The sequence below is a fragment of the Symphodus melops genome (assembly GCF_947650265.1).
Source record: "Symphodus melops genome assembly, chromosome: 8".
In the NCBI taxonomy this organism is placed as follows: Eukaryota; Metazoa; Chordata; class Actinopteri; order Labriformes; family Labridae; genus Symphodus; species Symphodus melops.
In genome coordinates, this window is record NC_136698.1 from 24,880,962 (window position 1) to 24,907,433 (window position 26,472).

General features: G+C 39.2%; 1 protein-coding gene across 2 annotated transcripts in view; it reads right to left on the reverse strand.

Moving 5' to 3' along the window:
- Positions 1–26,472, reverse strand: part of LOC306828231 (basic immunoglobulin-like variable motif-containing protein) — a 367,160-nt gene that overhangs the window by 164,757 nt on the left and 175,931 nt on the right. The window lies entirely within an intron of this gene.

A 26,472-nucleotide genomic window follows, 5' to 3' on the forward strand; every position in this document is an offset into this window, starting at 1 on the left:
GTGCTGATTTATATGCACCACAGGAGAGGAGTCCAGATCCACATAAATCCACAGACTTTACTGACTTAGTGTAGGTGCGTCTCTGCCGCTGCACTGAAAGGTAAAGCAGTTCTCATGATTTAAGGCGCTCTTTGAGCTGTCACCTCTTGACCTTAGGGTAAGAGGCAGAGAGTCGTCCGTGGATTTAATGCAAAACCTTGTGTCTCATTGTGAACTCTCATTCTCACACTAAAGCAGCTGGCTGTTTAAGCCAGCCGAGGATATCTGAATGCTAGAATAGTGCGTGCAAAAGAATCACCACTTTCCCGTTTCCTTGATAGTCGGTGGTTTTGTTGAGTGCGACCGAGAACACCTGAACCCCCACAGAGTGATTTTAATAGACAAAGAGCTGAGTGTTTCCATGTGAACCACGCGGCTTTTTTAAAACAGGAATGAGAGCAAACATGAACAATAATGAGAAGAAGAAGAGACCATGTTTATCTGAAGTACTAGCTGGAGATGTCAGACTTAGGTGGACTAACGGACATATTGATTCACAGCATTACACAGAGTCAGTATTCTGATTATGTGACCGTCGTGCTTCAGACTGCGTCCTGTTAACCGGGTCACAGTTGGATTCAAATCCATTTTAAACACTCACATAATCCCTTAACTAACTGAAGCAGTTCCTCAAGTGTCCACTTGAGGCTGGCTGCAAAAGCCAAGAAATCACAAGGTCCTTTTTTAAAAATTTGTCAACAGCAATGGACCAGTTTATGTTGGTCTCTGTTACATCTTTATTCATAAAAAGTGACAATTATTCTTATGTTTACATAATCGGAGCGTGGCTGAGCTGACAGAGAGAAGAGCTCTTTGTGGCTGTTTGTCAGGAAGTTGAGGCCCGCCTCAGTTACACCTCTTTAACTGTTACTTGAGTGATCCAAAGTTAGGAACAGGAAGCATTATCCATATGACGTACGGAAATGATTCAGGTTTTACAGCATAATGCATCTTTAGAAACCGACGGGTGCCGCTAAGATTCAATCTTTAAAAGGTGATGAGGTGTAGTTCCTCGAGTGTCTGTGCTTGCTACTCCTCGCTTGCCAGCTCATTCAGTGTTTATCATGCATATATTAAACTGTCAGCATGTTTATTATAGTCCTAATTATTGTTGGCTCTTGCTGAAGACGTTGCAGTACACAGAAGTAAAGAGGAGACTTGTGTTTTTAAGTTATGTGATGAGTCTGATACCGCCTTGCTCTCAGGACCTCCACATATGATCTCTTCTTACATGACCGTAACAGCCAAGTACAGAACTTGAGGTTTTGTTATGCTGCCTAGAAACCAATGGGTGAGTTGATGGTGGATACCTCTATTAGAGCCCCATTCACACAGGATTATCTAAAGACCTGGGATCACTTGTAATAATTGCAGAGGACATCCGTGTTTTTAATCCTGTGCAAATCGACCATGTCTGTCATTTATAAAATACAAATTCCAGGTGGAATGAACCACTATGTTTCAGCAAACACAGATGTCCTCTAATAATATGAATCCAGTCTTATCCAGCATTTAAGTATTTAAAGTATTAAATTAAAAGTATTTTAAAATTTGCATTAAGGTGTTGCCTGCAAAACACGAGGCGCTCTACGTTTCCAGACTGTACTGATTTAAAAGAGTGCAGTACTTTAAATATTCTTCTGCTCTGCAGCTTATTGATTTAATCAGGAATATCTATAAATTTGAGTATTTTATAGATTTTGTTTATCCAGAGTAAGGTTATTCCCAACTTTGAGAGGTCCCCAAGTATTACTAATCCTGTGCTAATAGGGTTTAAGATGGCAATGGTATTACCATTGAAACGACTGCACTGCGTTGTTGTAGACATGCAAAGTGAATCATCCCCTGATGAAGTGAGCGTAGACCTACAGTATGTGAATGAGGCCGGCACAGCCCAGGTCTAGTTTCCCCCTGCGTATTAGAGGAACTCAAGGTGGTGAGATGTATGTGGTCAAATAGATAAAACATATTAACATAAATTCTCAATAATAAAAGATGAGGGCACAACCAAATGAAATCTTAGTTTTCAGATCATCAGATTGCTTCTCAGTTTTTCCTCGTACTCTGTAACAACTTTTGAAGTGGTTGGTCATCAGCTTCTTCACGATAAAAGCAGACGTTTCCTTTTAAATAGGGTTGAGTCTTTAGCATCCAGTTCTCATGTTTATTTGATGTAAATTGATTCTTCACAATGATGTCAAAGTTCAAGGCACATCTGGAAATATCTTCATTTTAATCAAGTGTTTTTGGGGTTTTTTTGACAGTGGAGGCTGTATAATTGAAATTTCGCCTCAGTCAAAGTGCCACAGGAGTTACCCTTTCACTGGGGCCCACGTTCATCCATCCGATGTTCTTCCTCTTAGCTCATGAGCTTTTAATGAATGCGTGTTTGAGGTGCCTGAATCCTCTAAGAAGCGCCGAATTCAGAGAGTGTTTAAAAAAGTTCAGACATCGCAGAGTTCAACTGTTAACCCCAGATGATGAAATGAGACGTCTCTTGATCACTTCGGCTTCATGTTTGTATTTGAATTTCTCTCTTAACATATCACCCGTGTGATAATTACTCTTTTAACAAGATTACATCAATTTGCAAAGTTATCTCAAACAGCAGCTCCCAAGCTAAGGTCTTTTTGTCTTTGAACAGTAAAAAAAAACCCTCCTTTATCTTTGTAGTAAACTTCTGCAGCCGCTGTCATTGTTGCATTTTAATCGTTTTTTAAGTATGATATATATAAAAAGACTCCATAAAGATTGCATAAGGATGGATTAGCATATCTTGCTTGGATTCTGCTTCGTCTCAGCACACAGAATTCAACAAAGGAGTCTTAAGAGACGGATTAAGAATGAATTTATTGTTGTGCAGGATCCATCTGTTGTTTCCAGTTAGGTTTAATAATGTGAACTTTTACCAAAGTAAATGTCTGAATCAATAAATGATTGAACAACTCTGAGGAGTGCGCAGTCATTGTTATAGCACAGACACGGTGTGTGTTTTGCAATATTAAAATGAGGGGGTGAAGGGGGAAGAGAAATGGCCTTTACCCATGCGGCCTCAATTACTTACACTGCCAAAAAAAAAAGAAAAAGAAAGAATACTTCTTTTTTTTTAATCCCCGGACTGAGAATTATTTGATCACACATAATAAGTCCAGCCACAAATGCTATTAAAACTGAAAACCCGGATCCTTTGGACCTAGAACAAAGAGAGTGGAAACATCAGTGATAAATTATTCACATCAGACGTGTCCCCCCCCCTCCCATCTCCGTCTCCCATCACTGTGTTGCCCAGACGCTCCAAACTAATCCAACTCCGCCTCTTTGGCTGGAATTGCTGGAGAAGATACTTCAGATGCCTGAACTTTATGCACCTCCGCTCCATCGTAAAGTTCACAAGCTGTTCTCTCTGTTTCTCTGCATGCTTTCGTTAGACTGATAAACATAATCTCATGCCATGTGTTGCACAGTTCAGGTTTATGTCTTTGCTTTTCTGGACAGTTCTGGTTCGTGACTTTCGGTTCAGAGTGAAATATCTCAACAAATAATTGATGGATTTCCAGACATGGTACAGACATGAATGATGTCCAGAGATCTTTAACTGAAGAGCCATTAGAAGCTCAAAGAGTTCACTCATCCAGGGAGATTTTCTAACATTAAAGGCAGGTTAGGTCATTTTCGAAAATTAGCAGGATTTTGTAAGTAGCGTCCTCTCTGTACTCCGTCTTCACCCACCCCCTCCCCTCTGTGCTCCCTCTTAAGCCACGCCCCTCACTTACATGCATGAGCGCCATTGGTCCAGAAGCAGATTTCAGCTCATGCTTTGAGTGTGGACTCGTGCATGCATGGGGTAGAGGCTTGATTGGTTTATAAAAAAACAAACCGTCATCTGACATTGGTTGAAGTTTTTACAGGTTTAAAGCTGCTGCAGATGATGGATTTTCTTTGTTCCTTTTTCAGAGCACATAAGATCTTAGATAGATGGATAGATAGATAGATACTTTATTGATCCCGAGGGAAATTCAATCACTGTCAGGACATAAAGACAATTTTAACCAAAAACTTAAAAAGTGTATCTGAAGGAAATGACCTACCCTGCCTTTTAACTTTATGAAATTATCAGTTCTCATAGGATGTATCACGATGACTTACTGACTTTTGCTCTTGCAGCACCTTGACTTTGACATGTTAAGAGAAATGTCCAAGTGCTGGCTTTAAATATATTACCTGACTTTCTAAACATTTGTGTTCATGCTCAGTCGTATAGAGCCCTCTGTATTATTAACACAGAGTAAGTAACTTGCAACGCAGCCTCCATCATTTCTAACCAGTAAAAATGCAGAGTGAAAGGAACAGACAAACAATGTTTTGTTAAACCAAAGGATAGCATTCACCAATTTTTGGCATGACACCTGTGTTCAACAAAATGTAGTCAGTAATTTGCAGCAGCTGTTGCTCTAAAACCCACCTGACCCATCCCGACCCACCTGTTCAGAACCACTGGCTTACATGATTACCCCTTATAACTGAAAAACCTACTTTATGATGGTTGCTGCCTTCAATAATGTAACGTTTATTTGTAATGGCATTTAGAGGGCAACAATAGCCATATGATGGTTAACATGGAAAACATTAGAATAACCATTTATTAGTAGGTAAGGGTCATTGGTGTGACTAAGACTGTTTTGGTTAGCATTTTGACATCAGCATTTAACTTAAACCCCAGAAGAGGATTACAGGAGGAGGACCACCCCTAAAATATTAAAACAATTCACAAACAATACATTTCACATGTTTTTAACCCATGGGATGAAAAATAAAAAGAGGAGAAAAACTGAAGAAGACACATCATTGAACGTATCAATGAGTTATCTGTTAGAGTTAAGCTAAAGCTATAGTTTGTAACGTCCATGTTTCCTAATTCAAAAGCATTAGCTAAAGTTAACGTCAGTTTGTTCCACTGTTATTTAATTGGGTAAAGATTATTCAGGTTAATAAAATTACCAGTGTAAGAAATAAACGTCTTCTTATTGGGGCACAAAACCCACTGCTACATTTACTGACATCTTTGTGTACTTAGCTTTCACTGATAGTCGATGAAAATGGTTATTTTCCACCTCCTGTTGTCATGAATAGTTTGAAGCTCTTTCCTTTTAGAGTATTAATGTCTAAGAGCCTGAATGAATATGAACATCGAACATTTGAAAGCGTCTCTTGCACCAGCATGTTTGTTCTGTTACACTAATTAAATTGATTTGTATTCATTTAGAATAGAATAGAATGCCTTTATTGTCATTATACAAATTGTACAACAAGATTACTTGGCTTCACCTTAAAGTGCACACAGCTAAGAACAAAAAAACAACAACAACAAGAAGCGTATGGGTCAAAAAGAAAAAAGAGTGACACTAGTTAACGGAAGGTGGGATCTGTACGATAGGACTCATTACAGTTTGCAGCATACTAAATTTAAATGGATAAATAGACATCAGATTTCTTATTGCACAGTATGAGATATCAGGTCTATAGCAGGGTGTCAAATATAAATAGTGCATTGTATGAGACATGAGCCATGGCAGGGTATAAACAAAAATATAACTATTTTCACTGTAAGAGATGTAATTCTAGCAGTATATAAATCATTTATAAGAGATATTAGTGTTACAAACATTTTATTCATTGTTGTTGAGAAGTATTTTTTATTTCAAAATAAAAACATAAGAGCTTACATACAAAGCTGTATGCCTCTTTTCTTGAAGAGTATGAATCTTTGGTGGTCAAACTGGCTGCAATATGAGAGGCAACTGCTGAAATCTTGCCGAGGGCACTGAATTGGTTCGGGTCAGCTCTGCATACACTCCTGATGTCATGAAGAATCCCTGAAGGTTTCAGTGCTCACATTTTTAAGAAATATTTCCTTGAGTAATACAGTGCACTCAAAAACAGTTACATAAATATTTTAATGAATAATCAATGTGCAACCTTTACAGTTTAGAGCTTTGGTTTGTTTTCCATACAAACACTTGACATGAAGCTATCGTCCTGCATCTTCTCTCTGTGTCTCCAGTTTATCAAACGCCCCTGAGAGAGTTATACACAGTGCTGCGTTCAGGATCAACCAGCTGTGATTAAGGGGATTTGGGGGGGTTTATGGATTACCCACTCCAGCCTTTGTGTATAAACAGCTGAGTGTCACAGGTTGTGTACTGTCATGACCGAGTCCATTCACTGCACAGAGTGGATTAAATGATCAACACGTCCCCACAGTAAAACAGATCCTCTCTCATATCTGTAATTAAATATCTGCCACATTTCTCTTTCTTTGTTGAGCAGGTTCTTTATCTTGAGCATTTCCAGGGACGGTTTGCAGAAATAAAATCAAAGACAGGGATGTCATGTTTGTTCGTAGAGTGTTTCAGATCACAGTATACAAATCTTATTGTCTTTTTATGCATAAAGAGAAGAAACTCTTTAATATAAACAGTGTGTATTTTGTTTCTTTGACGGTTTTTCTTGCTGTTGGACTGTTTACCTCTTTCTCTTTTCTCCATAGTTTATGTTGTAATCAACATTATTGATCATGTCTCCGTGTGAAGAAGCTGTGCTGTGAATTCAGTGAACAGGAGTTTCCTCTCTGGGATCTTTAAAGTCGACCTCCATCGGTTGAATTTGAACTTTAATGTGTCTGTTTTTAAAACGTAATCATTTGAAATCACAACGTATCTGTGTTTTTGTCTTCAGTAATTGATCAATCAAAATTAAGAGACCGTTTCCAACCTTTTCCTCCTACATTACCATTTTAATGTTTTAAGATTTATTTGTTGGGCTGTTTGCTTTATATTTACAGACAGCACAGCGGATAGAGTAATAAACCAGGGAGAGAGAGAACGTGGAACGACATGAAGGAATGGAGCCACAGGTCAGACTTGAACCTGAGTCATTTGCTCTGCAATCAGGAAGAAAGGCATCTCCACAGCCAGTCAACAAACGGTCCCTGAACTGATCATTGTTGTTCGTTTATTAAGGTTGAACTTTACTACACTCCCATGAAGTGTTTCTTCATGCTTACATATGGGGTTATTGACCAAATGTCAAGCTTTGTGGGGGAAATATGAACAGTAGACGTGATGAAATAAAGAGTTTCCTGGAAATTGCAGGTCCCTGTAATGTAGAAGAAGAGATATCTGAATTCATGCTAACAAAATGGCTGTCAGTGTTTCTGCCCAACTTCAATCACCTGAAAAGATGCCATGTGAAATATTTAGACCACTTGTCACTGAAGTATCAAAGTGACACGATCACAGCTGCAACACCACTGTCTTAAAAATTAAATCCTGCTCGTCTGGCTCGTCATCACTCCATTGAGAAATCCATGTGAGAGTGTGAAGCAAAGTTTACTCCCTTCTTCTCGCATAAACGCAGCGGCTCCCCTGGACAGCCCCGCAGCGCCGCTCTCCCAGCAGTGTGTCTCTCACATCGCCACATGTCACTCAGACATATAAATGACCTGATTTAAATGCACAATTGTACCATATATGACCAGACACGACTGATTCATGTGTGAATTCGTCTGCAGACAATGAAGATAAAGGACCCAGACAAAAGCTGTGTGTCAGTTAGAGCTGTTCTCTCATATGCATTCCTGGAAATTTCCAGATAATTCCAGGAGGACTGACCCCGAACGCCTCCTTTTCTAGTTGTTCAAACATGCTAGATTTTCCCAGTCAGACGGAAAGGGGGGGTTGGAGGTGTCAAGAAACAAGACATGACGTAACATAGGCGGACGAAGCAAGACAGTCTGTTATTCAAGCCGATGACAATATTTGCCTTCATATCCGAGATATAGATCAACCAAATCACAATATCAACGACAGAACGAAGAACAAAGAAGAGCAGAACATCTTGTGCAGCAGTTAATTACGTTCATGTTTTTTTTTGCAGGAAGTAGATGTGCACTTTGTCTGACTCCTGTCCATCAGATTTATACACTAAATTTAACTTAATAAAATCACTAAAACTTAATAGGATTGATTCATCTCCTCCGCTGATGGTCTCTTGTGCTTTTGAGGCTCATAAAGAGACTTCATTATTTATCACACAGCTCACAGTAGCTTTTCATAAAACAAACATGTACGACTTAAAAATATGAGATTTTTTAAAATGTTCTTCAGATTTGAATACCATTATGTAAACATTTTAACAATCTTGTTGTAATTGGACTCAGTCCATTATCTTCAATAATTCAAGAGATGAATGTGCATGCTCAGCAATCACAGTCACTCTTTAAAACACTCTTTGGGGCACTGAGGGCCTAGTGGTTACATCACTCCCAATGTAGGAGGCTGTGGTCCTCCAAGCGAGCAGCCCGGGTTCAAGTCTGGCCTGTGGCTACATTCTCACGTCATTCTTGTCCCTCCCTCTTCTGATTTCCTCTTTCCACTGTCATGTCTAAATCAAGGCAGAGGCCCCAAAACAAACTTTAACACTGTTACGTTTGACTGAATTAAAAGTTTCTGAATTTTTCCTGAATGAAAAGCTATGTGGGAGCCAAAAAAAGACACGACCCAGAAGGTTGGAGGTTAAATCATCTCGAGGTAAGATGAACACTTCCATGATCAATTGTTTGTAGAGATTTTGTACATTTTAAAGAGACTGAATAGAAGTGTGGTGTTTATTCTAACCCCCCCTACCCGGGTCGTGGATGTTGATGCAAACTCTCTGGCCTTTCTAAACATGATGCTGACTCAGTGGTTTGCAGAGAGGTCAGTGTGTCTCACGTGCATGAAATTTATACCAGTATTTATTTAACTTGATGCAGCCTCTAACATCATCATCATTAGCTGAAACACAATGCTCAAGAGTTTAGTTTAGTTTAGTTTACATCCTGAGTCACAGAGAGCAGAACACCATATGAACTTTGGTTTCAATAAATCTGCTGCCGCGGTTCTCCATCTTTTATGAATGGGGGCTGTTTCTTTCACTGATGGCTGCGATGATGTCATCAGGTTTTTTTAAATAAAAAAAAATCCCTAATGCATACCATGAACAATGTGATACATCATTTTCATACCTTGTTCTCTTCTAAAGGTTAGACTTCAAGCCTTCATTCGACTCTTTCTGAAACCGTCTCTTAGCAACCTGTCTTTCTTTGACGGTCATTTTTTGAGGTAATTACAGTGAGCGAGATGTTGTTTCCTGCACAAAGGTGTCCTCCTGCCCTTTGAATTATAAGAAATCTCTCGTGTGTTTCTAAAGCAGATCGGAAGTGCTAAATAAACCGACATCTGTGGAACAAATCAGAAGATTAACTATTTGTATTGATTCACAGGTTATTCCCTTAAACAGCTTGTAGCGTGCATCTGCTGACGTTCCTCTAAATGTCAGTGTTTGTGGCTGCACTGGTATTATTTCAGGAAAAACTGACCTATCATCTTCAGGAACAATTAATGGGGAAAATAAGTTTATTTTATTTCATTTATGTTTTGTATTTACATATACGGTTTAGATATACTGTATGGTTGTTGGTTTTTTTAATGTTAATAAGCTACTTTAGGATCCACTTAAGTTGATTGTTCTTCATTAAGTATGTTATTTAAAGTGTCAGTTGTCTTGTTGCTTTGATTATTAATCTCAGTTAATTCTTTCAGAGGATAACTTCATTCTTGGGAATAGTTCTCTCATGAACAAGCGCACTTGAACGCACCATGCTTCACCAGGTGTTTGCAGTCTTGGACGTACCAGGTTGGACTGAAGGTTGGAGGTTAAATCATCTCGAGGTAAAATGAGTTTTAAAGACTGAATAGAAGTTTGGTGTTTATTTTAACAGCTCAAAATAGTCTGTAATTTTAACACTTGCCAGTAGAATTAAAGTCTTTAGGTAGAAGTATTGTATTTAAGCTGCTGTTTGGTCCTCACAACCTCGATGTCAAACCTTTTTTTACTGAGTCACTTTTATTAACTGTCATTTCTGAATATATTTTCACAATAACATCAGAAGCAGAGCTCCACAAATTCATCCATAGTTTTCTTGATCATAGCCAATTCTCCCTTCCTTCCTCTTTATCAACATGTTTGTTTACTCTAAAGTCACGTTTGACAGTTAGTGATTTTGTGAGGTTTCCAATTGTGAGAGTCGGGACTCTCAAACAGAAATGATTGATCAATAGTCGTTAATCTCTGTGTGTGTTGCCTCTCACAGTTTCACATCCGTTAAGAATTATTTTTGTGTTTGGGTAGCTCCTGTTACATTGTCATCCTGCCCTGTAATATGATTAAATTAAAAAAAAATTACACTTTTGTAAAATGGGGGGACTGGAGACCTGAGAGTAGGCCTTCGGACAGATTCATTATATATCTGTGTGGATTTCAGGCCTCAGTGAACTTTTGTTTTAAGGCATTCGATGACATTAAGCAGGTTATTGTTTTATGATGTATTGTCGAAATAGAAGCCCTCCCTCCTCTACCTCTTCTTCAATTTTAATAAGTCCTTTTGAGGAGTGTTCGTGTTTTTAGCATTAGCCTCCTCATTGCTCAGTGGCCACGCACGTTTGGCATGCTCACCATCTCTCAAGTAAATGATTCAAAACTACATGATCAAAGTCATTTTGAAGATCTTGTCCGCATGGTTCTGGTTTGCATGGTCGACGGCACACATGCTCCTGGCACGCTCCCCCATCCTCATAATATCCACGCATACACCGCCGGCGGAAACCTAATTTGTGGATTAACCTTGGATTTACATCTTGGAATGTGGCACCTTCCGAGGGAAAGTGTGAGTGATACCTCCTCGCATTTGAAGAAATCATTAACAATTAAGGGGAGGAGTAAGGGATGACTCCAAATGGTTGCAGAGCAGCACGGAAGCAGCATCGCCAGCTGAAATAGTAATGTGTTTTCCTGTGTAGCTGTCAGCTCTCTTAACTCGTATCCTTTGAGTGGCGAACACTTGACATGGGATTCAAACAACGCAGATAATGTTCTCATCCGCTCTCAGAAGCTGTTAATGGGAAAAACCCATCTTGACAGGATCTCACATATGCTGTTCTTTTGTGATTCCGCATCTGCATCTACATTTTTTAAAGATTTTCCCATTGAATCTGAAAAACAAGGGCATGTCTATCTGATAACAAGACATACGCAATGTATGTTAAGTAGGTCTGCTGCATGATTTGGATGTTCATCAATGTGTACTTTTATCTTTTAAGAGAAACTCAAATGACAGATATTTCAGTTGTAGCGTTGAATCGTCTGGTTAAAAGGTTAAAGGGTCATAAATCAGAGATAGATTTTGCATTTAGTCTTCTTCTCAGAGGCAGCGCTCAGTGTTTGCCTCGCTCTCCCAATCTGCTCATGTTTTAAACATGTCGCCCTTCACACTGCGTCTTCATCTCGCGTGTTCCCCAGGCGTACATTGAAAAATCCAGATCTCTGTTTTGTTTCTGTCAAATGTTTTTCTCCCGGGCAGAGTTTGGGCAGCCTGATGATTTAGGATGTGAAGTGGAGAGACGTTGGGTCCTTGAGCACACTTAATAGTGTCTCCGCAGGCCTGTGGTGATGCTGCAGAGGAGATGTGTGGAGTCTAAGACCTGCGAGGAACTCCATTTTTACTAGAGCTGCTGCAGCTTTTCAATATGACTTGTTGTCTCCCTGCAGAATGAGACGATTGAACTATTTGTTAAGCTCTATTTTTTTTGTATTGTACTTAACTTCAGAGAGCTTGTGGAAGAAAATAATGTCAAGTAAACCCACAAAGACTCATGCATCAAAATATCACACTGGAATGCAGCACCATGAATCATACATCACTTGCAAACAGCGTGCTAATGATATTATGGTGCAAACTCGCTCTTTGCCCTCGTTATGTCGGGTTTCGCAGAATATCTGTCAACATGTCCACTCGACCCCCACATGGACGATCCACTGAGAGAGAAGGTTACCGATCATTGTTAAATCAAGCCTTGCCAGACGTGAGTCTCTATAACACCTCTGTCTCCCTGGAGAAATTTAAGGTCACACAAAGGAGAAAATGATGCAGGAGAAAAAGAAATACTTTCAGTGTGGTCACAGATTTCCTCCTGATACGATCTTCTCCAACACCAGACCAGAGTAAACGTTTAACTACACTATGGCCCTGGGAATTATAATAACTCAGTTACTGCCAAAATAAAGGCAAAGAATTATATAAAATATAACAACCGTTGCTTTTCTTTAAGTTATATGAAAGGTTAAACTTAACTGTATGTCACAGTGAATACAATCTCTTTTGAAAAAAAAAAAAACTAAACCAAAAAAACCCTTAAAAGGAATCTTAACAGTGTATTTTTGTAGACATTCAAATACTATTCATCTCTTTTCAATCCTGATTTACATTTACAAAACACACACTGGAAATTCTTTCATACTGTAGGCAACCTCAAAATTGCATATTACCATTTGGCTGTTGTTTTTGGCCGGGTGTGCACGTGCTTCCAAAACCATCAGCCCCCGGGCCGGGATCCCAGAGGAGATAAGGGATGAAGAATAGATGGCATTCTGAGCTCTCAAGCCTCACGCACATGTTTTTATTTTTACCTCCAGACTTCTCGGGAGCCATCTGTTCAAACATTAAAGAATCCCTCGCTCTCGCCAGTCACAGAGAGTCGAGCAGCTTGACCAGCAAACTTTACAAGTGTGCTGTCGAGTAAATGCAGCTCTCAAGACAGAAGGGCAAAGAGATTTGTTTGAGACTAAACCAGGAAATAAACATCGACAGCTATGAGGAATGTCACTGACACAGTGGAGCAACACAAAACAGTGGATGTGTAAGATTGCTCAAGAGCGCGTCTGCAAGCTTGTTTAATGTGTTCATCTGAGCAGCTGGGTTAAATTATTGCTCATTAAACTATTGATCAACTTCCTGTTTTTTTCAATGCTCCCTCCTCTTCACATGTTGATGGCTGCTTGGGGAACGATTTGTTTTTGGCAGGATCAGTTATGACATTAAAACATTGTGGAGAAGATCCAGGGGAAAAAAAGCGAAGACAGTGGACTGGATTTATCCCACTGGATGTCAACATGTCTTTAGTTCATGTTCTCTTAAAGCTGGAAAATGTAGCTTTGTAAAGTGAAACTGCATAAATAATTAACTCCAAAGTCAAATTAAGCATTTAATAAAAATAAACCTTCATAGCTGACATATCCAATGTAAAGAGGAGAGTAAAAAAGTGAAATGTTTGATGTCAGTTAAGAGTTATTTTTAAGGTAACGATCCAGTTAAAGCTGCAGAGGTGTCGTTCTTTTCATCACTGAGCCTACAGGAGAGACTGCTGTCAGTGCAGTGCATATAGGGATAACAACATCAATTTAAAAAAATACATTACTTAGGGACTTGTTTTTGAATTGTGATTAACTTGTTAATGCTGACAGCTCTACACAAACATCTTACTGCCATTTTTATAACCGAGCTGAACGCTGTCTGTCATGACGTGTCTCAAAACTCAACGTCTAAAACGGATCATAGGTCAGAACTAAACTGCTGTGGTTAATAAAAGTCAGCAATGGACGAGGTAAAACATATGCAGCTGTCAGTTATCATCCCTGACAACACTATAACTGTGTGTAACAATCTGAAAAGTTCAAATTAGATTGTAGAAATGATAATGGGGTGCTGGCTGGATGGAGGGGAGTTGATGGCCTCATGTACAAAGGCTACAGTCTTTGTAGCACTAATTGCAGTCTCAAGTCCCGGTCTTGACACTTTTGAGCGCAAGTCATTTCACACGCTGTGCAATCAAACAAAGTAAAAAACAAACAAACAGAAAATCATCTTAAAAAATAAGTCATTATATATGGACTGGCCATGCCTACTTTATATCCAAAATCAAAGAATTTTAAGAAACTTAAATGGCAAAATTCAAAATTTTGACTGCAACTAATTGCTAAACATGTTTTAGATTATAACTATTACAAACGTCATATCTTTAGTCACATGGTTTTATGACTTTGGTGGATTTGGTCTTAATTGGCGTTGACACTCTAAATCACACAGCACGTAATCATTGTTAAATGTTTTCTGTCTAATGGGGCAGAGATGTAAAGGTGAAGAAGAATAAGAGCTATGTGTTATTCAGAAATGAACTGAAGCTCATTTTCTGAAGACTGTTATCAGGTTTAAACTTTAAAGACACTTTTCTGCTCCCCTGTCTCTCTCTGTTCATAATTGGCTTTTTCAAGAAGATGACAGTTTTTTTTCTTTAACAAAAAAAAAAAAGACACATTTTGACACTGAGTGCTTCCCTCAAGACTTGCATGCCGTTTTCTGAGAGAGCCTTTGAATAGATCTCGACAAGCCATTACTGTTCTTCACTTCCCCTGTTTATTTCTATTTACGGCAGTTAATACAATTATTCCCAGTCGTGACCTATTTAAGCGGTGCATGCTACGAGCCATTAGCATTCAGCGAGTCTACAAAGTTAGCACATTGATGGATTTGTGAAAGGAGGTTGTGTTTTTTAGTGTGCGTAGGTGGAGGTTCAGAGGCCTCCTGTTTGTCTTCATTTAACTGATTTTCTGTTGCCATAGGAGCAGGCCTCTTTTTTTCTTGCATGAAAGTGCAGCACTTCAGAGCACGTCGTCTGGATTCAGATCTACAAGAAGGTGTCAGGGGAGTTGTCCAGGATTTTACACTTATCATCGCTTCCATTAGATGACTCGCTGCTCACTTTGGAGAAATGTTTAGTTTATAATGTCTTTATTAAAGCAGACGCATTCAAGGATACAAAGTGAGGTGGTTTCAGTAGATCTTTAAAAAAAAAAATAGTATGCACTGAAGCATATAGAAGGAGCAGATTCTGTGATTGTTTCGATGTCCACATGGAACATTTGTTATCCCCGTGTCTTGACGTTGTTTCTAAATTTCTAAATTTCTAAGCTGCCTTTTGTTGCTTTTGAATTATTGCCCATCCCGAGAGGAGTTCAAAGACTTTCACAGTAAATCAAAGAGAGAAGTCTGCTGACCATCTTGGATACAAGCCACTTTTTGACTGCTGCAGACCATTCCTCAAATCTAGTCAACCAAACAGATCACAGAGGGCTCTAAAGATCCCTAAAAGTAAGTAGCTCCCAAGCTTGTTTGTTGTTTTACCTGATGCATCCTCCTGTCTGTATCAGAAGGACACAGAAACCCCTTCACTTAAAACTTTAGTTTTGTCAGCCTTTATTAGATAGGACAGGAAGTGTTGAGAGGAGAGTGGTGGACGATGTGCAGCAAAGGGCCACGGTTGGATTTGAACCCATGGCCACTGCAACGCAAACTGTCCAACGCCCAGTATGAAGTTGATACTGATGTAGATATTAAATCAAACAACAGCAATGAAATACTGTTGCTCTCAGGAGTCAGAGTTTAGCTTTGAGCTTTAATCAAGTTTGTTGTATCCACTTCAATCTGTTGAGGTTTAGGAGGCAGATTCTGAGAAACCATAAATCATGAACCACAGCTAATTCGTTCATTCGACAGTTACTTAATCTGGAGGAATCATTGAGGGCATTTTCAATGATGTCGAGAGTACAATAAAAACAAATAGATGACGAAAACGAATAGACAAAATGAGATTACATTATAAGAAACAAAGGAAAATAATGAAGCATATCAGGACAACAACGGAGTGATCCTCTGTCTCCAAAGCCTTTTCACCATCAACTGAGATTTTTTTCTGGCCTTTTTTCTTGTTTTTTTTAATGGTTTTCACTGGTTTTTATAATAATTTTAAATCATTTTACTTTTCAAAATTTTTGAAAAACCTGTACCTGGTACATTTAGCCAACTACTGTTTCCATGGCAACATGTTATATATCCATGATGCCAACATGTGGAGTTTACATGTTTCAATTTGGTGAGAGATTGTTATTGTCTTGTTCCCGATGTCAGCTGATGGCTTATTGGATATTATTTAGAATATTTCTGATAAAAACCAACACAATGCCAAATTAAATATTTTCAGCATTTTCCTCCCCAGCCACACACGGATATTTATAATCCTTCTTTAAAAGTCGGTTTAGCGACTCTGCATCTGCAGTAGTGGACCTGGTAACAATTGTATGCGAGGTTTGGAATCCCTGCTCCCTCATTTCACCCCTACATGCTGATAAAAGTCTAAGACAGACTGTAAAGGTCTCGTATAGCTTTATGTAGCTGCTTAAAGTACTAAACACATTATTGACTGTGAAGAGTCCACATTAATGCACGGCCAATAGAGAAACCTTACCAAGGTAAGAGAGCGGCCTTGTTCAACATTTAAATCGAGAAAAGCATGTTGCCAGAGATTTCATCGAAACCTGAAGATTACACTGAAGAGGTGAAGATTTGAAGTTTGTATTAAAGGTCTTGATGTGATCTGTCCTTTTTACAATGCCAGCCAGTCCTTTTGTAAAAGTGGGTCAATGGAGCTATTTTTAGTCGCCATCGCAAGCTCTTTTTACAAACAAGCAAAGGCACAAATTCAGGATGAAACATCACGCAGCAGCATTGAACAAATATTCCTGGGAAATGAAGGCGTGCGGCTTCTCGGTAAATGGGGTGAACGATTTATCTGGTTTCAAACTTCACTTCTCGGCGGAGATGAGAAGCTGCGTGAGGGCATGAAATGACTGAAGGGGGTGGGGGCTTTGCCTCCTGGATTGGCTTTGATAAACTGGGGACTTGTAAGATTTGTAGGGCTCTCTGTTCTAAAGTGGGCTTCTGTTTCATCATCTCGGGGTCCCGGCTGCCTTGCGTGGCTACCTTGTTGTAATTCCTCCTCATTTTCTGGGTTTTTCTCTCCCATTGCCTTTCATTCCCAAAGAAATCACATGAAAAGGAAGTGTTTGCAGCTGTCTCCTTTGTTAGAAGTGACACTGTGGGCGGTGATGTGATGGAGGCGTACCACAGACAACATCCTCACATGCACCTTTCCGGTTTAATGTTCCGCAAATGCACAAAAAAGTTTGTCAACTAAACAGAGCATAAAGTGGCATATGTGCAAACAACAATCACAGCAGTGCAGGAGAGCAATTTATTCCGAGAGAAATGAAGGAGCTAAACAATAAAAATTAGGCCTGTTGCAGGATTACACACTGCTAATGATGGAGAGGGAAGCAGTGAATTTAGGCTCGTCTTGCAATCAAGCCCAATAAATCACAAGAGGCTGTGCAGTGCCGAACAAACGAGCGACAGAGCGTCAGTGGAGCAGAAGGCGATTTTGCGGCAGAGCAGAAAATGCACTGTATTCCTACAGGCATTGCATGACAAATCTGTGAACTTCTACTAAGTAGAGGTGCAGCATTGTTTGTAGGAATTCCTGAATGGCTGTTTCACCCCAGGCAAACAGGAGACAAAGGAAAATAAGCATCATGAATTATGGCTCATGTTGCCCTTCAACTGAAGTTTTACTTTGACACCAAATTAAGGTGAGATGTTGCCGAGGCTTTAAGAAAGTGTGGCACTTTGCATTTTTAGAAGTGGCTGTTTGTGTGTCCCAGAGGACGTCACGTACACACCAGTCACACTTCAACACTGCACTGCGAAAAGTGAACTCCCATTATGATGGAATATCTCAAATCACTTCAACATACTCGTCACATCTTTCTCACACTATGTTTTATCAGGTGGTTATACTGTAGGAAAGCTTTGATTACCTTGATTAGCTTTTTTAAATTATTACTGTGATTTTTTTAACAGTTCTGACTTTAATACTTGAAACTAAAATTATTCACAAGTACAAAACTGTTTAACAGAGTCAGAAATGTTAGACATCTTTCCAAGAAGAAGAACATCTGTTTTAATTGGCAGTCTTACACCATCGTCATGTATTTATGTAGACAACAACAAAGAGAGAACACTTCACATGTGGGGAACTAACTACGAGGTGAGTTTAAAAATGATATGACTCACCAAGTTGCTATTTTCAGTAGATGTACACAAAAAAATAAAATCACCCCGACATTATTTATTGAAGCCAATCTCGTTTGTGTTTTTCAGATTACAACACTCTTTACAACTTTTATGTATTTGAAGCACAATATGCTATTTTCTTCCGGGAGTGTCGAGGTTAAACAGCATCATTTAAAGATTAGCTCTGGATGCTACATGTATGCATATTTTTTTATTATGGAGAACCACATTCTTGCACATTTTTTTTGTAGCAGTAAAATGTATTATTTTATTACACTTTGCTCTTTTTTTTGTCTTAAAAGAACACACATTTCTTTTTTTATTTTGAAAGGGACTTTTCTTTTTTTCTGGCACATCATTTTGGCTTTTGTTTTTGAAAGCTGAAGTAAATCATGTGAAACCAGAAGTGACCGAAAGGAAAATTAAGCGAGCAGCATGTGAGCAAACCCTCAGCAGTGTAATACCTTCATCCCTGCAGTCATAGTGACAGAGGTGGGATGTTTCCAGGAAAGCCAGCTAATATTACTCACCTTCAATGAAACCCTCATGATGTAATAACTAGGAAACCTCAGAGTTCATGTGAAGAAGTTTCTTTTTTCTGTTGCGGCATGGCCATGGTCTGTTTGGCAGAAACTGACGTCTAATATAGTTTTATATTCAGTTTATTAAGGTTAACATCAAACAAACACAGCAGGAAGCTGACAATGCCAAAAATATACTGCCTTGCTCAAAGGCAGCAGTTAAGAATAAATGTGTTACTTGCCACCCTTAATTCATCAGCTCCGATTTGGCTTTCATCCTCCTCCTGTTACCCACACATATCAAAGCAATCATTTCCTGGCTAATTTTCAGCGTCAGTCACACTTGAGCTCTGGGCTAAAGTGCCACAAACATGAGTCAGAAACATTCAGAAATTTCCTAATAAACTCTATGAAACATGAGATATGGGATTTTGGGCCTCCTGCTGCTCGGTTTGGCCGTGTGGGAGCATTCAGTGTGTCCAGAGTGACACAGTATGTCACTTGTTTGTTTGGATTGGTAATGACATCTGCCAGGAGGGCTTGTCTGCTTTACAGTCAGAGGTGATGTGAGAAAGATGAGACAGAATCAGGATGGCAAGAGAGGAAGAAAGAGTGCAAAGCAGGCTAACATGAACAACATTATTTGAGTATGTGCCCATGTTAATCATATTCTCTGTCAGCTAAGAAGCAAACATTAGCAGATGAGTTAATACATGTTAAACATATAATCACACATGTACAACATGAACACATTCCCTGTGCGCCCGCTCTCCCGCGCTGCTGCTGTTTTATCATCACTGGAACAACACTGCCCCTCAGTGGCCGGTTTGTCCCTCCCTCATTGCAAAAAATCATTGTAAGGTTGGCTTAAGTGCACACACAGCTCTTAGCCCCGTGTGATTTTTGTACTATAACTGAACTCAGAAGGATCACTTGAGGTTTAGTCCCTGTGGGGAGAAATACTTTACATGCTTAAATGTGGGGCATGGGGAAGGAATTTGGGATAAATGTCTTGTTTGAATCATTCGTATCCCCTCTTCTGCTGTTACCATTTAGTACCATGCAATCTATTATTACCCAAGTGGTATTTACACAGTCTTTAACTGTTACTTTTAAACATTGCATGCTTAACTGGAGCGAGCTTTCAGCCTCAGGAGCTATGTAAACATTTTAATATTCTCCTCTGCATCTCATTGCCTCTGCTCTGACACTGAAACCTCTTATTGAACAACACTGTCAGATTGTATTGCTTTCCTATTGTGCATTGTGCCATGCATTCTTTGGTGGCTTGAATTAGCTTGCAGAGGACCGACTTCAAGACAATGCATCAAGAAAAAAGTCGGTCTGACATAAGGACCTTTACATGTTGATATCTTAACTTAGAGGAAGATTTTAGGTTTTGTGTCAATGTAAGCAGGAGGCCATCAGGCTCCCTGATTTGTCTGGAGAAATGGGGTGACGCCTACTTTCCTGGTTTACAATCTAAATTGGCGCCAACCTAAAGTCGATTGAACCTAAATCTACATGTCTTAGGTTTAACTGACTGAAACAGATTTATAAAAAAGCCCCTCTGTAATACAAAACAGAAAAGCTTCACATTTTTTGTTTTGTTTCCTGGTCAAGTCAGACAGATATAGAGACATCTGTCCGTCTATTGAGGTAAAGCCAGACTACTAGCTGATTTTCATGTATAGACTTAAAGCATGGGAACAGCTGGCTTAGTTCTGCAAAACTCATTTTAAATAATACAGGTCGCTGCTAACAAGCAAAAAAATCCTTGTTACTTTGACTTTGGAGCATTGTCCTGCATCAGGTCTGGTGACCTTTAATAAACTTCTTAAGCAGGTAACAAGAAGCTTTTGTCATGGTTTAAAAGTAAAACGATTTAAACAAACAACAATGATATCAACTCATGTCTAGGGGAAATGTTTAATATGAACTTAATGCAGTTTACTTCTTCTCTTGACTTTCATATTAAGCGTGTTTGATATGATGTAACCTGGATTATAAAACAGTACTTAAAGAAGTATATATGGGTGTGTCATGGAAGAGAAGTAGTCTACTGACTGTGCAGCAATCTTGCTTATCAACTCAAAGTGTCTTTGCTGCCATGAATTATGATCTGTCTGACCTGTAGGCAACAAGAAGTAAAAAAAGGTCTTTACACCCGTTTAAAGGATTTATTAACAAGTGACATTTTGAACGCTCTCTGACCTCCCAACAACACTGCGTCCAAGTCAGCTTTGTGTGACTCTGGTGAAACTAATAGTCGATATATAAATAGCTATGGCTGGCTTCGTTAGAGTTCAAGCTAACCAGACATTTGGATTTACATGGACTGGCAGCTCATTATTGTTCATTATTATCATATCATTATGGTAACATATTATCAGATTGTGATTTTTGTAGTTGAAGCCTCACTTAGAGGTACTTATTGATGTATTATGGATTTTTTTTAATGAAGCTAGCTACTCCTGCTTTTGTTCTTAAGATGAAGCAAACCACCTCTGTCCTCTATCTTCATAGTTTACAGGCTAACAGGAGAGCGGGGCTTACATATTTTCCGGCATATGTAATGTCTCCATCAAAAAAACTTTGAAACTATCTTCATCTTGCTATTTGTATCTCTTAAAGCATGTCTACCAGTTGCACTCAGCTGTGTTTTACATGCCATCTCTTAACCCTGAATGTGAGCCAACGATTCAGGAGCCATTCATGCGAAATCTGGACGCTAAAGGTCAGGGCCTTCGTCCTTTTATCTCTGAGAAATAACAGCCACATGTCACTGAGATTTATGTGTGTATTATGACTTTTAGGCTCAGCAGGCACCGAACACACTCTGCTCAAACTCTCCATCTTTGACCTGAAATGTCCCCATGAACCGTACCTGACAGGTCAGGTCTCGTCCTGCCTGTCGTAACGGCCAAGGTCAAGGGAAACAGTTGTCTGCAGTCATCTGGAAGTGGAGCCTGTGGGCTGTAAACACTGTGGTCAGCTCGCGGTCAATACGTGCAGCTCTCCCACGCCACATCATTGTCAAGTCAAGACAACATGCAGGGGTCCTGAGATGCAAATCACTGTCTGAAAGGATTAAGTGAAGTTCAATTGACATGCAAAAGTTAACTCCGGGTAAGAACTATGAGAATGTCTTTAACTGATATAAACATAACATTATTTGACCTTCTTCTCTAGGAAATAGTTGTATAAGGAAGTTTTAAACATCTTCCTGTCTCGCCTGATGCAGTTTTGCATAATATTCAAAGCACAAGCCCTGACAACAATGCACCTTTATTTACAGCTTCTTTTCCTATCATCTGTTAATAAATGTTTGAAAATGAAAGAAGGTCTTGACATGGACTCAGGCTGTTTGCCGTGCTGGGTTAAATTAAAGTCCTCTGTGGAGCTTTTTGCTGGGCTAAAACATTGAAGGTTAGGAGTTTTCCGGCTCATCAGGCTTCAGCTGAGTTAATGAACCCTCATGGCCCAGCCCCCGCGCTCTGGTCTGAGAATTACTCACAGGCTAAGCAGGGGAAAAAGAAGCTGCCAGTGTTGCTACGCCTCAGCGAGCCACTGCACACACACGGATCATGACTGTGGAAGTTACAGGGTCACAGAGGTCTACGCAACATCTGCTGATCCCGTGTGATATCTCAGGAGAGTTAAATCGGGCTTCGCCGCAATATGGATAAACAAACACAAACATGCTGGGACATAATTGAATTACTTCCATCCAAAAAGAACATTGGAGATGAAGGATGGAAGCCCCTGGACATGTTTGTGTGTTTGCTAGAGCTGTAAAAATCAACTGATGTCATCTCACAGAAGATCTTTTGGCCCAGATTCAACCATTTGACTTTAATTCACAGAAGTGTAACACGGCCATCATGGAGTGACATATTCTCATTTTACAGATTCTACAAAGAAAATATAGAATGTGTCCACGGGATCACAAATGTCAGCATAGGAAGCATTCTTGCTTCTGTCTGTTGTAGTCTGAGCTAGTCCGTGTGCACAGACAAAACAAGGCAGAATGTTTTTTGCACTAATGAAGTACTAGCTCATAGCGGTAATCTAATGATGGTTTATTGATCTCCACTGACAATCCATTTGAAATCAAAATTAGTTCAACTTGGAGCACAAATTTGCTTGAGCTTTCACTCAATTCAAAGCTGTGTTGGTAAGGCCAATTAGTAAATGTCCTGACTTTCCAACCTCCATTGAACAAGCAAGCAACTTAAAAGTCTTTTTTTTTTCTACTCTTGAAGATAGACCTGACAAAGCTAGCATGTTCACTTTTTACAAATCTGCATCATGATGTTGTTATTTCATCAAACTTATGGTACAGGGGACGATGCACCATAATCTAACCCTGAAATGATAGTGATGGATGATAGAGGCAGCATCATTGCTTGTCCAGTGCTAACGTCGCTAATTGCTGCAGAAGTGTTGATGTAACATTTTAGGGACGAAATCAGCCGTTGGATTTTCACAATCTTTAAATGGTAAATGGACTTGAGCTTATATAGTGCTTTTCCAGTCTTCTGCATGTCACACCTGCACATCTATTCACACACTGATGGTAGAGGCTGCTGGTGAGGCCATCAGAAGTAACTGATCCCCTTCGCCTGAGGTTCAATCCCCATCTTCTGCTGTCACATGTCAAAGTTTTGTTGGGCAAGACACTGCATCCCAAATTCTTAGTGTGAATGTGAATGAAAGGAGTAAGCTAATACTGAGGGACACATTACATAGCAGCGGCTGCCATCAGTGTATGAATGTGGTGTGAATGGGTGAATGATCCGCTTTGAGTAATCAGAGGACTACAAAAAGCCCATTCAAGCTCAAGTCCATTTACCATTTGACCATTTAACAGCTCCATTAGGATGTTGATATGAAATGGTGTGATGTTTTTTAATAAAGCCAACACAAAAAACTGTTTAGACACTCTTAAACTATAATGTGAACTAGAACATTAACTGCACTTCACTCCAGCGGAGAACACATGCTGCTTTACTCACCATGCAATTACAGAGCACTACATTCAGCACTGTTTCATCTAACACAGAATAGAAGCATGTATTATTTAACTTATTATTAATTCATGTTAAATTCCATCAGTGATAAACATTTATGTCATTAAAAAGCACAAAAATAAACTGCATGTAGAGATGGAGCATACATTTGAGGAGATACAGTACAGACTGAGACGCTTACAGCTTGGCAACAGAGAGCTTTTCCAGTTATGCAGTGTTGATTACTTGGCCTAGATACAACAATATGGATTATTCTTATCCTCGCTTGTGATGCATCATGGGGCAAAGGGTTTTTAAGTTCTCTGGTTTACATAAAGCGTGAAACATCAAATATCCAATGTTATGCAGCCATCATGCTGAGTTATTTCTATAAAACTACTGTAATTCAATTAAAACATGGTGTTGAGTTATTACAGAATCACAGAGGGCAACAAGAGCGATGACATTTATAGATTTCAAAAAGATTGTGAGAAATTCTCGCTTCCTGCACTTGTGTTTCCATTTGAGTGGAAGAAAATCCAGAAATGTCATTATTAACTCATCACTGAAGCAAAGAAGCTCTGTTTGATTAGAAGTAATTACTTGACCGTAGACCCAAAAAAAATCCTTAAATGGGATTTGGACTGAAAGCTACTGGCCATTCACACAACACTAAAGACCATGTAAATCTCCGCCTGCAGTCCGTGGGAGTAGCTAAGCAGCCGTGCAGAAAAGAAGGCCTTTAGAAATCTGTCTACATTTCTTTGACGGCTGAAGATTACAATTGGATTGGTTTTAAACTTCCACCAAGGCGCTGGAAGAGCTCTCTGACAGAATTTGGCTTGGGAATAAGTGGCCTTACTGTATGCTTATATGTCAGAAAACATTAGCTTACGCACAGACTGATGTTTAAATGGAGATGCTATTCAAGGATTTGTGGGTGGGAAGAGTCTTATTCGCTTTCAATGATCTGGTTCATCCAACAATTGCTTGATTGTGTTATTGTCCAGCTGAATCATGAATGCCATTCACTGGTATTTTAGGAAAGCTGTAAAGGCAGAACATAAGCCTTGAGAGATGAAAGACAGAGCTACATGTTTCATAAAAAGTATATAAAGTGTGTAGCCCAAATATGCAAGGTTAATCAAGGCAGCAGCTATCAGCACAGTGATTGAGGAGCAAGGGTTAGGCTGGTAGTGTTGAAACTGGTTGTTGCCATTTAATGTGACTTTTTTTTATGTGTTTCATCCAAAGAAAAACACAACCTTGTTCCATGGCCTGTTCTTTATTATACAGAAATATTGTATAAATTGTGATGTTTTTAAATGTATAAATATGATTAAGTGTGCAATGTTAATCCCCTTCATCATATGTGTTCTCTGTTGTGACATACAGTACAATGTAAAGGACTGCAGTGTCACATGAGGAGATGAGTTCTAATTATGATCATAATTTCAATGATAAACACAGCGATATGACCAGTGTTGGTAAAGCTGACCTTCCCCTCTCCCCACTAAACATTTACATTGTCCTTATTAGGAATAAATACCAGAAGTCAATTGTGTATGTGTGGTCTTTTAGCTAAACATTTCCTAAACATTTATAAACTAATAATGCGCTCCAAAAAAAATACAACTTCGTCTTTTTAAAAAATATAATGTGGAAAACATCCTAGAAAAACACGTACATGTTGGTAATTACAGGGCTGCCAAGTTTCAGAAAATAACAAGAGTGAGACTTTAGTGTCATGATACGTTCTGCAAAAATTTGGCCTTTTTTAACATCGATTTATACCTTAAGACTGATGTCCTCACCTCCATGCCAGCGGCTCTCCCTGCACTGTGGCCTGCTAATGCTAGTCTTAATTAACCAGAAATAAGAAATGACAATTGTAAAAAAAAAAGGGTAATAGTCAGGGCCCTTGGGTACCAGGATCCATTGAAAGATCTTTGTCACCTCTTTTAGATTTTTCAAAATAAAACACTGAATGTGACCAAAATTTCACATGTCTTATTGAAAATTTAGCAGAATTCACCTTTAATTTTATCAAAAAATTATACAGTAAAATATGCTGAAAACTAGAGGGCTAAAAGTCAGGTCTATCAGGTACAAAGATCCATTGAAAGATCTGTGTCACCTTTCACAGATTTAAAACATTTCAATATGACCAAAATATCATATCTCTCCTTGAAATTTGAAATGAATTAAACTTGAAATATCTCTAAAACTGTTTAGAAAAATACATATCTCTGTCAAGAGCCAAAATAATTGTTGTAATTCACTTTTTATTTTATTGTCATGTCATATTTCGAAAATACGCGGCCGTTCTCCTGCTTTTTGAGCTCTCCAAGCACCCATACCGTAATTCCCTGGATAGACGCGCATTGTATTTCAATCGGGCGGCTGGCTTGACCAACGTTTTGCAAATGACGGCTCACTTGACCGCAGTGTATTGAATGGGGAAATATAAGCGTGAGAAATGTCAAGTGTGGCGTGTGGTGTGAGAATGGGTCAAATTTGCGTGACTGTCACACTCAAAGCGTGACGCCTGGCAGATCTGTATTTATCTATCTTAGTTTGAAGGGACATTATTTTTTCTGGTTTGAATTATTGTTTAATTGTAAAATAATACATTTAAAAAGTGAGTACTTTGCATCCCTGGCACTGTTAGTTACCTGCCAGAAAAACATGGTAGTGTCCCCAGGGACTCTGAGTCACAGTGTGTCATCGAGTTATACTGAGCTGGATGTTTTTTTTTGGAGATGCTACTGAAAGCCAAAATCTCAAGTGAACATTTTATTTTGTCTCATAATGTGCATGTTCTTTCGAAGCTCATTCAATTTTTAAAAAAGCCCCCCCCAAAATTAAATAGTAAGTAAGGTGGGGTGACCTTTGAGCCCAAGGCCTCCTAACAGTTAGATCTGGCCATGCACCTCTTAACAACTGTCGTCTTTAAGAGAATCACACTTTCACAATACTTGGACAACACAAGCACTGTGCA